Raw genomic sequence first — 6087 nt, 5'->3', positions numbered from 1 at the left:
ATTAAGAACAACAGACAGCAGGGCTGTCAATGTGTATGATCCTATGACCATTTTCTTAATTGTTCTGGGTTTATTTTTTGTAGGCATTTTCCTTGTTTTCTGCCTAGAGGAGTTCCTTTAGCATTTGTTGTAAAGCTGGTTTGGTGGTGCTGAATTCTTTTAACTTTCGCTTGTCTGTGAAGCTTTTGATTTCTCCATCAAATTTGAAGGAGACTCTTGCTGGGTGGAGTATTCTTAGTTGTAGGTTCTTCCCTTTCGTCACTTTAAATATACTGTGCCATTCCCTTCTGGCTTGTAGAGTTTCTGTTGAGGAATCAGCTGATAGCCTTATGGGGGTTCTCTTGTATGTTTTTTGTTGTTTTTCCCTTGTTGCTTTTAATATTTTGTCTTTCTCTTTCATTTTTGTCAGTTGGATTACTCTGTATCCCAGGGTATTCTTCTTGGGTTTATCCTGCTTAGGACTCTCTGTGCTTCTTGGACTTGGTTGACTATTCCCTTTCTCGTGTTAGGGAAGTTTTCAGTTATTATCTCTTTAAATATTTTCTTGGGCTTTCTCTTTCTCGTCTCTTTCTGGGACCCCTATAATGAGAATGTTGGTGTGTTTAATGTTGTCCCAGAGGTCTCTTAGGCTGTCTTCACTTTTTTCATTCTTTGATGGTGGTGAAGAATCCACCATGTAATGCAAGGGACACAGATTTGATCCCTGGTCCAGAAAGATCCCACTTGCTGGGGAGCAACTAAGTCCATGTGCCACAACTAGTGAGTCCTTGCTGTAGAGCCCACAAGGCACAACTCTGCTGGAGCCTGTGCGCCTAGAGACTGCTGCACAGGAAGAGAGGCCACTGCAGTGAGAGGGCCACACTCCATGATGAGGAGTAGCCACTGCTCTCCATTAGAGAAAGCCCACGTGCAGCAACAGACCCACCTCAGCCAAAAAATAAATAAGCAGATCTTTAAAAAAGCCCCAGACAACAGCAATAACAAATGCTGGAGAGAAGGATAATCTGATTTCCAGGGTTGCCTCTTTTTTTATTGTTTTTTATTTTTATCTTCATAGGATCTGGGAGACTTTTAAATATCAGGATATGGGTTTTACTCATATTTCTACTTCAAAAAACTTAAAAATAAATTTAATTTTATTCATTTAATGTTATTCATCTTAGTAGCTACATATTATTTATAGTATATGAAAATAAATACATATTTATAGTATACTTCTATCATAATTCATTTAACTAAATCACTTACGATGGATATTAAGCCATCCCCTAAATTTTTCTATTATAAACAATGTTTCAGTGATGATCCTTATCTTTAGGTGTGCAAACATGAATTTTTGTAAGAAAGATCCCTAGAAACAGGTCTCTAGATCAGAGAGTACACATGTATTTAATGACAAATACTACAACACTGCCTTACTGAAAGATTTTGTCACTTAGTACTCCCGACACATATGAGTCCTGTTTCCTCAGATCTTTGTATTTCACTAACATCATGTCTTAAAAACACAAGTTTATCAAGAACGTTTCACAGATTTCTTGAATGAGCATGTATACCTTTTAAGAGAAAAAATGTTTTTAAATTAAATAGAAATGTTGCTTTTCAAGACTGAGAGCAAATGCAGCAGAATGGTAAAAGTGGTTCTTTTTGGAAGACAGGCTGTGGGCAATTTTCATTTCTTTTGGATCTGCAAAAAAGGCAGTCATTTAAAAACAACGATGCTAACATTCAAACAGAAATGTTATAGAAAATAATAGTGAGCAAGAGAGAGGTAGATGTCATTAAGTCCCTGTCCACTTGGCCATTGGATAGAATAGAATTGGTTTGTTTATACTAACAAATGATGCTAGTTTTGGTATTCAGTATACAAAAACAGTTATCTGGAACAGACATTAGAGTGGATTCTTGAAAATGCTATTAAAGACACATGTAATCATTATGCTCTGAGAGTAGAAATGACAATACCTTAGAAAAAACTCACCATTTTCTGCTAGTTGCTGTTGTTCAGTCGCTAAGTCATGTCCGACTCTTTGTGACCCCATGAACGGCAGCACACCAGGCTTCCCTGTCCTTTTGCTATCTCCCAGAATTTGCTTGAACTCATGTCCATTAAGTTGATGACATCATCCAACCATCTCATCCTCTGTTGCTGCCTTCTCCTCCTGCCCTCAGTCATTCCCAGCATCAGGGTCTTTTCATCAGCTCTTCTCATCAACCAGCTCTTTGCATCAGGTGCCAAAGTATTTTCTGCTAGAATCCAGCCTAATTTAAAAGGACATTGGCTTGTAAAACAATATGATACGAAAAACGATAAAATTATGGGTATAATGAATGTCTTTACTGAGAAGTTTCTGCCAGTGTACACTGACTGTTACACATTATTTTCTTTTATAAGATAAAAAACTATTAAGCAATTGGTCATTCTCTTAAGGTTATCCTAGAATAGTATTGGTATGAAAGTGTTCAAAAAGTAAATTATGAGGTCAATTTTTAGTACAGTATTCCAAGTTCAGTGAAACTTTTTGCAAAAACTTCACAGGTTGTGTGAGTGTGACAACACTGCAGAATGAACCCACTCTGTCAGGATTTATTGCCCTTAGTTTAAAATGGTTGAGTTTTGAAACATATGGTTCCCAGCTGAAGCTTTATCTCTGCTACTCTTTTTCTTCCCAGAAGATTATACACCAGTTTGATAAATTTCATCAGTGGGAAAATATTTTCTCCTCAAGTTAGGGATGAATTTCTGCAGTTGGAAACATTTCTTATATTAAAGATACTGATTTGGAACATAATCTTCTTTGAATGGTAGGAGTAAGTCTTCAGTCAAAAGCCATTAGAACACGGAGAATTGCAAAGCAACATGTCAGAAGGTTGCCATAATCTTGTAGAAAACCAGAACTTCAAAACAATAGAGGCATTGCCTTCCCTGGGATGTATGTTAGCACATAAGTTTAAGACAGCACTGCCCAGCTGTCTGCAGGGGCTGGAGGGGACAAGGGGTGTGGGGGACCTTACAGCCCAAACCTACTAAGAAGGTACAAGAGGTTGAGGAGGGCACCACCGTGGACTTGGGACAGTGGAAGAAATCAGGTGTAGGATCTTGTTATTGGGAAGACTGACTAGCCAAAGGTTTGGCGCTCATCCACCCACGACTCAGGTAATCACCAAGCCTGGTCCTGACAGCAGGGTCCTGGTCACACACAGTGCCTCTGAGATCCTAGATAATGATGCATTTAGAGGCTGCTGAAAGGACCCAGGTCACTATGCTCTTGGGAGCAGGAGGTCTGGGTTGCCTCATTGCCAACCTGATCTTCTCTTGGCATTGTTGACTCTGCTCCTCATCCCTTTATACTTTTATCCTTCCTTCTGTCTGTCCCTTGCTTTCCTCTTGTTTGCTTGCTTCTTCGTTTGTTTTTTTAATGATCATTTTGCTTTCTTGAGGAATCTTGTGTATCCCTCCCCTCCCTCCACTGGCTATATTCCTGCAGGGCGTGGACGAAAGCAAACATTAAGTAAATGTATTTTGAATGAATAAATAAATGGTCATGTGTGACTCAGACTTTTAAACATTTATGCAAACATTTTAAACTCTTCTATGTTTGTCTAATTATGCTGTATTTTTACATAATGAGTTCTTTAGCTTGTTACTTACCAAATGAAGTCATTCTTAATTGTTTTCATTATATGTTATAGAGAATGCAGGGAGTACTTTTTAATTGAAACATCTTGGGATTCAGTGAAAAAACCTGGATTCACTCTATCTAGATTGTATACGTTTTCAGAGAATCTGAACACTTGATTCACTTCTCAATGTTTGAGCTTTTAGCCTAAACTGTTCTGATGCTGTCTTTAAATTTTTTTTATTATGTATTTATTTGACTGCCCTGAGTCTTAGTTGTAGCATGTGGGATCTGACCAGGAATTGAACCTGGTTCCTTGCATTGGGAGTGCAGAGTCTTTGCCCCTGGACATCCAGAGAGGTCTCTGATCCTGTCCTTTATTCAGCAGAACTTCTTTTCCCTTTCCAACCCCCATCTCCCTCTCAATCCTTTTAGGTACAGTGATTGAAAATGCTTCTAGTATTTTCTTTTGTGGAACCTCAAAAGTATTTAAGTCTGATGTAATGTTTTACTGCCTTTCAGGACTTAAAGCCCTTATTTTCAAGCAACTGATTCCTTGGGAGAACTTTCCACAAGTCTTTGACCAGTGGCTCAGAGGTCTTCTTTATTAATGCATAGAGGATTTATTTTATCCCTAAATAAGTCATCTGGAACTTTCCACCTGAGCAAATATCCTTTTTCTAGAAGTAGAATCTGTTGGTGGGAGGGGTGCCTAAGCAAGTTCTCCTGAGTAATCACCACTTCCTTCTTTAAAATAAAAAAAAAGCAAACTTTGAGAAGTGATTTACATACTATAAAGCTTACCCTTTGAAACCGTACCATTCAGTGGTTTTTAGTATATTTACAGTATTCTGTTTATACCACCACCGTAATCTGATTTTAGGACATTTCCATTGTCCCTCAGAAAACCTTGTGTAATTTAGCAGTCACTCCTCCTTCCCCCCATCCTCTCCTCCCCCTCCAGTCCCAGGCAATAACTACTCTACCTTCTGTGGCTATATTTGCACATTCTAGACATTTTATATAAATGGTCCCATACAATCGTGGCCTTTTGTGTCTAGTTCCTTCCCCTTACCATAATGCTTTTGAGGTTCACCCATGTTGTAGCATGTATTAGTATTTCATTCCCTGTTACTGCTGAATAATATTCCACTATATGGGTATACCATGTTTGCTTTATCCTTTCAACAGTTGATGGACATTTGGGTTGTTTCTACTTTGGGGCTATTATGAACAATGTTGCTATCAATGTTCATATACAAGGTTTTGTGTGGCTATATGTTTTCATTCCTCTTGGCGGAAATGAAAATTAGGCTTCTAGGACTGTAATTGCTGGCTCATGGGGTAACACTTCCTGATTTACATTTTGCAGAGCTGACAGACTCTTTTCCAAATGGCTGCACCATTTTACACTGCACCAGCAACGTCTGAGGGTTCCGATTTCTCGACCTCCTTGCTAACACTTGTTATTGTCTTCTTTTTTTTATCGTTGTCATACTAGTGGGTGAGAAGTGGTGTCTCATTGTGGTTTTGATTTGCATTTCCTTAATGATTGATGATATTAACCATCTTTTCATGTGCTTGTTAGCCACTCACATGTCTTCTTTGGAGAAATGGCTATTCAAATCCTCTATTTGTCGGACTTCCCTTGTAGCTCAGTCGGTAAAGAATCTGCCTGCAGTGCAAGAGACCTGGGTTCGATCCCTGGGTCAGGAAGAGCCCCTGGAGAAGGAAATGGCAACCTACTCCAGTATCCTTGCCTGGAAAATCCCATAGGAGGAGAAAATCCCATAGACAGAGGAGCCTGGTGGGCTGACGTCCACGGGGTCCCCAGGATTTGGGCATGCCTGAGCGACTAACACTTCATTTGTCTTTCTGTTGTTTATACCATTTGGGATTTTGTTGTCATTGTTGAGTTGTTGCAGTTCTTCATATATTATGGGTATGCCTCTTCCTTCTCCATCAGCTGTTTTCACCTGGCTTTTGGGACATGACACTCTGATTTGCCTCCATTGTTGCTGACGCTCTTCAGTCTTCCTTGCTGGCTCTTTCTCTTCTCCTTGACCTTAAGGCAAACTTATTATTGAAAGATAACATATAAATAGAAATGGCTTAAATAATTTTCACCAAGGGAATGCACTTGTTTACCCAGTACCCAAATCCAGGAGGAGAACATCCTGAGCACCTAGAAATGACCCTCCCATTCTCCCCAGTCACTAGCTCACCAGGGATGACCAGCTGTCCCGACTTCTAACATCATGGGTAAGTTTTACTCATTAAGGAATTTCAAATGAACAAAATCATATGGTACAAATTCTTTTTTAATGGCTTATTCACTTGCATGTAGTTGGAGATTGTTTGTTTGCATTGTTGTAGGGTAGTCCATTCTGTAAACTGACCACAATTTATTCATTCCACTGTTCATGGACATTTAGATGTTTCCGATTTGTGCCTATTAGTCATGGCA

The sequence above is a fragment of the Capricornis sumatraensis genome, chromosome 5 (assembly GCF_032405125.1).
Source record: "Capricornis sumatraensis isolate serow.1 chromosome 5, serow.2, whole genome shotgun sequence".
NCBI classification, from domain to species: domain Eukaryota; kingdom Metazoa; phylum Chordata; class Mammalia; order Artiodactyla; family Bovidae; genus Capricornis; species Capricornis sumatraensis.
The sequence above is the reverse complement of the archived record's forward strand: the minus strand, read 5'-3'. Positions refer to the sequence as shown.